Below are 7,813 nucleotides of genomic sequence, written 5' to 3'. Positions count from 1 at the left end.
CATACGGACTTCAGTAAGATACAACATGGCGCTTTTGGACAATGGAAAGAAGCAAGGTATGTAATGTGGCCAGCCTGTAGCCGGCTCCCAGTAAATTGTGGCTATGAAGACAGGTTTCTGCCCTTGTGTTTCTCCTAATCTGATGGGTAAGGGAGGCAAATGTGTAAACAATTAAAATCCAGCTGAGATGATGGAGGAGTTTGAGCATAACATAGAGGGAGGGGCTATGTGTGTTCACGCGGCTGGGTGTGTGGGTGCAATTCCTTAGATATTTACAGATGTGGCTTCTGTGCCAGGCCTTTCTGCACGCTGTGCCCTCAGCCAGAAATGCCTGGTTCTGCTGGCTAACCCCACATCATGTCTGCCCCTGCGATCTCCACCATAGGCAGAGAAGGGTTGGCATATGCAGAAGAATTGGCATCTCTGTCTTGTTTCCCTGAATGAGGCTGTGAGTTCGGGCTGGTGCCTCGAATGGCTTTCACTAATGGTCAACTGCATGCTCGTCTCCAAAGCCTATGGGCCCATGTGAATCCTTTACTCCCTGCTCAGCAAGAACCCTATTCCCTCACTTCCTTCAGACTGCCTTGGCCACTGCTGGCTCCTGACTCCTGGCTCAGACCCTCTATTCTTGGCTTCTAAAGGTCATTCAGATTGGGAGCCCTGATTCAGCTAGCTCTGACTGCCTAGGCAGGCAGCTGATCCCCTTCTGCAGGGCTCCCTGCCTAACTCTCCTCCCATGGCTACCCCTGGGAGCACCTTGACCTGAGTCTCTCCTATTCCCCTCCCCTCTTCCCAGCAAAACTCCCCTTCCTGGCTATTTGGCCTCTGTCCCCAGCTGGAGCACATTTGCTGTGGTACCTCACAGTTTGCAGGCTGTTCTTTCAACCCAGTATTCAGGTATTTGGTCAGTCATCTGGGCTCTGAACTCCTCAGAACCAGTCAGTCACCTATCCCTGTCTGTGACAGGTGGAAAGAACAAGTGGAACAGGCAGTGTTCAGGTTCTAACACCACTACTTATTTGCTGGGTTAGGCAAGTTACTTAAGCTCTCTATGCCTTGGTTTCTATAAAAGGAGAATAATAATATCTATGTCACAGAGACCTTGTGTGGATTCAAGGAGATGATATGAATAAAGCACTCAGCACGGTGCCTGATGCACAGGAAGTGCTCACTAAATGCCAGTTATCATTCCCCAGCCTTCTCAGAGGTTCATACAGGTTATTGCCAAGCCCACACTGCCGCTGCCCAGCCTCCAGGTCTTTCCCCTGCCCCTAGTTCAGCTTATTCCTGTTAACCAAGTTCTGTCTTTGAAATCAGGCAGACCTGAATTCACGTCTAGTTCTACCACTTAACTCCGTGAGTATTTCTCTGATCCTCAGTTTGTTTCTCTGTAAACTGGCGCTATGAATTGCCCCCCTCCACCACCAGGTTGATGTGAGGGTCAAATGAAATGGCTGCCATCACAGTGCCCATCACGATGTCTATCACATAGTAGGAATTTATCTTACCGCATCCATGGAGCTCAGGTATGAAACCAGCTTGGCTTGGGCCCAGGGGTGGGGTAGGCACAGAGGGAGGAGAATGACTGGGAAAACTGACATGGATGACAAGAACGCCCTAGTAAGGGTAGTCAGGCTCACCGAGGCAGTGTCTGAAGGGCAGAGTAAGCTTAGACATGAGGTAGGCAGTGGGCACTGACAAGAGTGCTGAGCTGACTTTTGGGTCCAGTAGAAGCAGTAATACTAAATCTTGCAGAATGCAGTCCCAGGCAGTAACAACCTCATCCCTGCGGGTGGGAGTGGGAGTAGTACAAGGAGGGACCTGGGGAATATGCTGGTGGTGGTGGTCAGGCAAAGGGTGAGAGATGCAAGGAAAAAGGCCCATACTAGAAAGAACCCAGCAAGTGGGGATCAGGTAGAAACAGAGCGTGGGAGGAGAGCCAGGGCCCCCACACCAGCACCCCACATACCTGGTCTGCTGTCAGCAGCATTGAACTGCAGGCTGGTGGGGCATAGGTTTGGGGGACTAGGCTGCCTGGGGTTGGTTTCCCATTTACTAGCCATGTGACCTTGGGCATGCCACTGGCCTCTCTGTGCCTCAGTCTCCTCATCTGTAAAGTAGCAATCATATTCTCTACCCCATAGGATTGTGCTTTACTATGTGTAAAGCACTTAGAACCGGGGTTGGCATATAAGTTTTGCTATTAATAGTATTACTTTAGCTATTACTTTATGATCCTGCCTGCCCCTCCCAGGTCTGTCTTAGGACCTGGGCCAGGAAGGGAGGACCCTCAGGAAGGCAGTCTGACTGGGGATAAAGTCTGGTGAGGCTGACAGTGGGGAAAAGCTGAGATAGGTGCATCCACTCTCTGCCTTCCCATCAATACCTGCTCCTCTGAGGTAGTCTCATCTCCAACGGCCCTCTGAGCTCTGATCGCCTGTGATATATGATCAAGAGTCCTTCATTAAGTGTCTGTCATCCTGTACTGGGATCTAACCAGGCCTGCCTTTAAGGACAAATCCAGACCCCCAGATAGGGGCAGAAAAGCAAAGAATCACAGATTCTTAGAGCTAACGTATTAAAGGGTCTAGAACTGTCCAGATTTCCAACATTCTGCCTCATTGTTTTCATGAGCAGTCAGAATTACTTAGAAATTCCAGACAATTGGCCAGGCACGTGGCTCATGCCTGTGATCCCAGCACTTTGGGGGGCCAAGGTGGGTGGATCACCTGAGGTCAGGAGTTCAAGACTAGCCTGGCCAACATGGTGAAACCCCATCTCTACTAAAAATACAAAAATTAGCCAGGCATGGTGGCACATGCCTGTAATCCCAGCTACTCGGGAGGCTGAGGCAGGAGAATCGCTTGAACCCAGGAGGCAGAGGTTGCAGTGAGCCAAGATCACACCATTGCACTCTAGCTTGGGGGACAAGAGCAAAACTCCATCTCAAAAAAAAAAAAAAAAAAAAAAGGAAAAAGAAATTCCAGACAATCTGGTTCAAATCCTAACTCACACACTTATTAGCTGTTTAACATTGGGCAAGCAATCTGACCTCTTTGAGCCTCAGTTTCCCCATCTGTAAGATGCAGGTAACAGCAATCTCTCCCTGTAGCGTCACTGTCAGGATAGAGAGTGGTGTGAGAATAGGCAGGAAGGTCTGACGGGGGCAGACAGAATGATTATGAAAGTAGAATTTCTAAGTGAAGTGGGGTTAGGTGGGTGAGTGAGTGAGTCCCAAGTGCAAACCCAGATATTTCAAAGGCCAGTCCCTGTCTCTGACTGCCTGAAGAGTTTTCCGGTGCCTGATTCCTTCCTGCAAGGACTTGGGTGGGCCCTGGTTGGATGGGGATCAAGACATGGCAGGGTCTGAGGCTGAAGTTGCAGGGAGATGGAAACCAGAGGCTGATTAACATAAAATCTCCCTGAGCTGCAACCTCCTTGACACCAGAATAAGGAAAGGCAGGAGGGGGATAGGAGCTGAGTAAGGCAGTAGAGGAAATGGAGACTTGGGCAGTGGATGACTTTAGGAGGACTCTAGAAACATACAGGCAGCCTTGAAGTCAAGGCCAGGGGCTTAAAGCCAAGAGCCGGCCCACCTCAAAGCAGCCATTGTGGTTCTCCAAAGCTCAGCTTATCTCTAAGGAGCTGCTCAGATCAGGAAATCATCCATCTAAAAACATTTATTAAGCACTTACTAGGCAGCCACTGGGGCTGGGAAAACAGAGGTGCAGCCCACAGGCCTTGTCTTCTTATGATTTGATATCTCTCAGTTGAAGTCCTGAGGCAGAGGCAAGATGAGGGATGGGGAGTGTGTAGAACTTTATCTCAGCTCTATCACTGATTTGCATAATACAGCCTTCTTTCTCTCTGAGCCTCAGCTTCCCCATTGGCACAATAGGAGGGGGTGGGGGAACAGATGCTTTATAAGGACTGATGAGTCTGAGCTGGTGAAGTGGGTTCAGCGGCCATAATAGGGGCTGAGCAGAGCCCAAAGTCTCAGAGCAACAGGGCTGGGAAGCTCTTTCTGAGCCTAGAAGGTGCCCACTTCCCACCCCACCCCCTCCCCAAGCTTCCTGGCCTTCCTATACCTCCCAGGGAGGTCCTTTGGGCTGTGAAACTCCCTTCTCACCTTTCCTGCTATGTGGTGTGGTCTGTCCAGACGTCTGCTTGCCCACCAGGCCTGGAGCACTTAGGTTTTGGACCATGGAAGAGCAGCCATGGAGAACTGATGTGGCTGTTTCCCTTATAGGCCCCAGACCCTCTCTGGTGACCATAGGAGGCCAATTAGCAGAGAACAAAATGCTTCCTGCCCTGAGCCCTTACCTACCACTGCCTGCATCTGCTCGGAGCTTAATGGTCATTTGAGCTGTCTCTGGGGACAGAGGATGGGGCTTCCATGGACTGCCTGGCTCCAGGCAACAGCCTGCATCCTGAGGGAGGCCAGAGGAGGAGGAGCAAGGTGCCTGCTGCTGCTGGAGAAGCCCAAGACAGCAGGAATACAGTATACTTGGAGCCAGCGCCAGCATCTGGAGGCTGCTCCTGCCACCTACCTGGGAACTGATGCTCCCTAGCATCTCCTGCACCTCTACAAGGCCCTAACTGTTGGTGGGCATAGTGGGTGGGTGCGGTGGGGAGCAGTGCGGTAAGCACTGAGCCTTTAGAGAATCCTCTTAGTGGAGGAAGCTGCTGGGGTCTAGCTCCTCACTGGACCCTATGCTCTTGTGGGTAGGATATGGCTAAGGGCCTTCATCTCAAACTTTCCAGTCTGGTCTGGAAAACTGGTTTCTTTGCCTGCCTGCTACAGAGAAAATGCTCGGTTGGAAGGGAGAAGAACTGGTTTATGGTTGGCGCCTGCTGCTGATGTGCTGTTCCATGGTTTTTCCAGCCCTGGGCCTCAGTTTTCTCATCTATTAGGTCAGAATGACTGTGCACCTTGCCACGTCAGCTGACCGGCTTGGAAGAGTAACTAACCTCCAAGAGTTCAGGCAGGTGGGATGGCTGATGTGGGGAAGTTGGAGTGGAGGGCACAGGGGTCGGGGTGGAGAGAGACTGAGTCTAGAGAGGTGATGTCACTTCCGCAGAGGGGTCTCCACTGATGCCCCTCTCCCACCTTGATCTGAAATCCCGCCCTACCACATGTATTAGTTGTGTGACCTTGGACAGGTCACTGAATCCTTCTGTGCCTCAGTAGAGTGGTGATTAGGACAATCTTACAAGTCACTCATAAATGAGGTTACCTTTGTGAAGCACCTAGCAGTGCCTGGACAGAACTCAGGTGAGAGAGAGGGAGGGTGGGAGCACTGTCACATGGAGAAAATGCCTGCAGGAGCCCTCAGGCACAGCTGCCGTCAGCCACCAGCCCCAGCCCCCCACCCCTGCCCTGCTATGAATAATGAACTGGTATCGATCCCCTACTCAGGAAATTCCCTGTGACCTGTGATAAAAATACACCCAGCCTGCAAGCCCGGAGCTCCAGACAGGTTTTCAACAGCCAGGGCTGAGCTTATCTGCACGGCCACCACTCCACTCCCAGCCCTAAGATGTGGGGAAGCTGGAGTGGAGGGCACAGGGGTCAGTGGTGGAGAGACTGAGTCTAGAGAGATGAGTCTAGAGAGAGCTCAGTGGAACAGGGCATTAGAGACTGAGACCAGGTGGTGCCCACCATCTCTGCCATCCCATCTCCAGGGAGATGAGATTAAAAAGCGGGATAATCTGTGGTGGGAGCCTTCAGAGCCAGGCCCCAGGAGGGAGGACCTGGGTTTGAATCCTGCCTCTATCACTTCCTGCCAAGTGCCTCAGTTTCATCAGCTGTAAAATGAAGATAGTCATTCTTTCTTCATAGAGATAGTCCTAGATTCAAATGATTTAAGGTATGTATAAATGCCCAGCACAGTGTCTGGCCAATGGGAAGCACTCAATAAACGGCAGTTTAGGCCTTCCCAATTTTTCCTCCTGCTCACTGTCCTTGCTGTAAAACTCAGAACTGTTTTGCAGGGGAATGAAACATTGAGTAACTTATTAAAAATAAGAGGCTTATTGATATATAACTCACAAACCATAAAATTCACTTCCTTAAAGTGCACAATTCAGTGGTTTTTTAAGTATATTCACAGAGTTGTGCAACCATCATGATTATCTAATTTTAGGACATTTTCATCTACCCTAAAAGAAACCTCTTGCCCATTAGCAGTCACTACCAATTCCCACCTCCCTCATCCCATGACCTTGACAACCATGGATCTACTTTTTATCTCTATGGATTTATCTTTTCTGAATATTTTATACTGGTGGAATCACATCACATGTGGCATTTTGTGTCTGACTTCTTTCAATTAGCTTAATGTTTTCAAGTTTCATCCGTGTTGTGCCAGGTAATAGTACTCCATTCTTTTGTATGGCTAAGAAATATTCCATCAGCTCTTCCCGCCATTTTGGCTCCTGTGGAGGCCTGCTAGGAACGGGACTTCTAAAAGGAATTATGTCTGGAAGGCTGTGGTCCAAGGCCATTTTTGCCGGCTATAAGCGGGGTCTCCGGAACCAAAGGGAGCACACAGCTCTTCTTAAAATTGAAGGTGTTTATGCCCGAGATGAAACAGAATTCTATTTGGGCAAGAGATGAGCTTATGTATACAAAGCAAAGAACAACACAGTGACTCCAGGCGGCAAACCAAATAAAACCAGAGTCATCTGGGGAAAGGTAACTCGGGCCCATGGAAACAGTGGCATGGTTCGTGCCAAATTCTGAAGCAATCTTCCTGCTAAGGCCATTGGACACAGAATCCGAGTGATGCTGTACCCCTCAAGGATTTAAACTAACGAAAAATCAATAAATAAATGTGGATTTGTGCTCTTGTAAAAAAAAAAAAAAAGAAATATTCCATCATATGGATAAACTATGTTTTGTGTATCCATTCATGGGTCGACAGATATTTAGGTTGTTTCCACTTTTTGGTTGTTGTGAATAATACTGCTATGAACCTTCATGTACAAGTTCTTCTGTAGACACATGTTTTCATTTATCTTGGAGATACATACATATATAACATTTTGAGGAACTGCCAAACCATTTTCTAAAGCAGCTGCATAATTTTACATCTCCACCATCAGTGTATGATGGTTCCAGTTTCTCCACATCCTTGCTAACACTTGTTATTATCTTTTTGATTATAGCCAACCAAGTGGGTATGAACTAATATGTCATTGTGGTTTTGATGTTGAGCATCTTCTCAGGTGTTGTTAGCCAGTTGTATATCTTCCTTGAGAAATATATTTTCAGATACTTTGCCAGTTTTTAAATTGGATTGTCTTGTGTGTGTGTGTGTGTGTGTGTGTGCTTGTTTTATTTGTTTGTCTATTTAATCAGACAAAAATTCAAAAGGAGCAATAAGGATATTCAGTGACAAGTAATTCTCATTCCTCCTTTCCTCCAAATATCCATTCTCCCTCCTGGGAGACAGACAATTTTAGTAGTTTCTATTTATTTTTCCAGAGATATTTCACGCATTTACAAACATATAAATCTATTAATATGTATATTAATAAATTATTTAAATTACTTCAGTAATGAAATTTGTTTTATAATTTCATATGCTAGATCATCATAGGCACAAAGGTTTTTAACAACAAGGCAACATTCCTTATTTCAGTTCTGTGTTATTACTTTAGATTTTGCCTTTATGCAATGATATATCATTTATCATCTACCATATTTTTATCTTCATTGGATACTTCAAAAACATTAAGAGAAAATTTTTTCAGGCTGGATGCGGTGGCTCATGACTAATCCAAGCACTTTGGGAAGCCAAGGGGGTAG

General features: G+C 47.7%; 1 pseudogene across 1 annotated transcript; it reads left to right on the top strand.

Moving 5' to 3' along the window:
- The first annotated feature begins 6,435 nt into the window (after positions 1–6,435).
- Positions 6,436–6,846, top strand: LOC108583879 (annotated as a pseudogene). The gene has a single exon (XR_001898699.1). The product of XR_001898699.1 is annotated as a 60S ribosomal protein L35a pseudogene (transcript).
- Positions 6,847–7,813: the final 967 nt, after the last annotated feature.

The sequence above is a fragment of the Papio anubis genome, chromosome X, assembly GCF_008728515.1.
Source record: "Papio anubis isolate 15944 chromosome X, Panubis1.0, whole genome shotgun sequence".
Taxonomy (NCBI): domain Eukaryota; kingdom Metazoa; phylum Chordata; class Mammalia; order Primates; family Cercopithecidae; genus Papio; species Papio anubis.
This window is presented reverse-complemented; position numbering and strand designations above follow the sequence as displayed.